Consider the following 2170-nt stretch of genomic DNA (forward strand, 5'->3'; position numbering starts at 1 on the left):
CTCTCGATGGTGCAGGAGTAGAAGTTCTTGAGCACCTTCAGTGGCAGATGGAAGTCTCTAAGTCTTCTGAGGAAGAAGAGACGCTAACAGGCTTTCTTAACCAGGGTGTTGATGTGACAGAGTGTGGAAGAAAGTTTTATTCTTTGATGAAAAATATTTAACAAGTAGATCCCACCTGAGACGTTTTCTATGTGCCACAGAGGAAGGGGAGCCATGATGATCTGGGGTGCTTTTACCTTCAGTGGAACAATGGAGCAGGGAGGTGCAGGGCTGTCAAATGGCCGCTGGCTATGTCCAAGTGTTGCAGAGAGCATCCCTCATGACTGAGGGTCTGAGGGATCCTCAGACCCTCTGAGACCCTCCACAACAACAGTCACCTCAAGGTGCTTTATACTGTAAGGTAAAGACTGTACAATAATACACAGAAAACCCAACAATCATATGACCCCCTATGAGCAAGCACTTGAACAGCGACAGTGGGAAGTCCCTATTAACAGGAATAAACCTCCAGCAGAACCAAGTGCAGCTGCGACTGGTTGGTAGTGAGGGGAGGAAGACAGGACAAAGACATGCTCTGGAAGGGAGCCAGAGATTAATAATAACTAATGATTAAATGCAGAGAGGTGTCTAAACAACAGTGAGTGAAGAACAAACACTCCCAGTGCATTATGGGAATCACCCAGCAGCCTACACCTATTGCAGCATAACTAAGGGAGGATTCAGGGTCACCTGGTCCAGCCCTAACTATATGCTTTAGCAAAAAGGAAAGTTTTAAGCCTAATCTTAAAAGTAGAGATAGTGTCTGTCTCCTGAATCCAAACTGGAAGCTGGTTCCACAGAAGAGGGGCCTGAAAACTGAAGGCTCTCCCTCCCATTCTACTTTTAAATACTCTAGGAACAACAAGTAAGGCTGCAGTCTGAGAGTGAAGTGCTCTAATGGGGCAATGTGGTACTATAAGGTCTGTGTTTAAACGTTAAACCCCTCACACTAAAAGGTCAAAGGTCATCAGTGTGTTCAGGCAGGGCTGATGAAGAGCTCATGAACATCACTGATCAGTTTTCTGACCTGTCAGTCAGCTGCATTTTAGAGAACCAGTGTGAACCTCAGTCACCACTCGCAACAAGTGTGCTTGTTAACCGCTTTAACTGTTGATCAGTACAGCTTTCCAACTGTCTCCATATCACACAGCACAGGAAAGGCGTGAAGAAGCTGCAGCTGGCATGCCAGCCTCCCTGGAATTGCCCCTCAAGACTGCTGATCCAGACTACACCTCCACCACCGCCAGACATGTTTGCATCAGTAGCTCTGAACATCCACCATCAGTGACATCATCCACACAGGTGGAGCTTCAGTTTTTAATATTTCCGTGTTTTAATCTTTTAATTATTGTTGTATGAAGCACATGGGTGGGGGGGACACACAGAATTTCAGTGTGTTTTGAAATTACAGTGTGATGATGTCACATCATTAAAGATAGACTCGCAGGAATAACATGGCCACATTTTTACAGGAAGAAAAGAAATAATTATGTAAGTGCAGGGCGTATGTGAGGTTATAATGATGGAGGCAAGTCTGACTGAATCTTCCACAATCACCATCACTGTTACCTTTCAAAAGGCATGTACAGCAAAGTAAAGCCCCTGGAAGTTGGGCCAGGTTAATCCACTGATATGGCCCACACCCTGAAAAACACAGCTTACTTATGAAGTAATATCTAAAAGCTGTGTTTCTGTAAACATGCTGAAAGTATGCACTGCTTAAATATACTTAGTGTAATGATGAATTTCCTGTGTAACCTGACTGCTCACCTTCTTATTCTAGTATTAAGTATTTGTAGGTAAATATGATTACACAGTTACTTAATATAAAATAAGTTTCTTATTTAATCAGAGGAATTAGGCCTTCAGTCATGTGCTGCATTATATAGTGTGACCTTGTTTTTCAGGCTCAGTGGGACATACACTGCAGACCCGTCATCTCAGCGTCATCACTGCCACACGCTGCCGTTCTGGTCATTATTATGACAGCATGTCGATTACAAACAGCTGCTGCTACTGTATCCATGACATCATAAATATGGTAACACGTAGACATTGAGGGCTAGCAGGAGGGACCATGCGCTTACCTGCTGCTCTCTGGCAGGTAGCTCCATGCCCTCCTGGGTTTTAA

Source organism: Pundamilia nyererei, unplaced genomic scaffold (genome assembly GCF_000239375.1).
Source record: "Pundamilia nyererei isolate P.nyererei 1_Seehausen unplaced genomic scaffold, PunNye1.0 scaffold00285, whole genome shotgun sequence".
In the NCBI taxonomy this organism is placed as follows: domain Eukaryota; kingdom Metazoa; phylum Chordata; class Actinopteri; order Cichliformes; family Cichlidae; genus Pundamilia; species Pundamilia nyererei.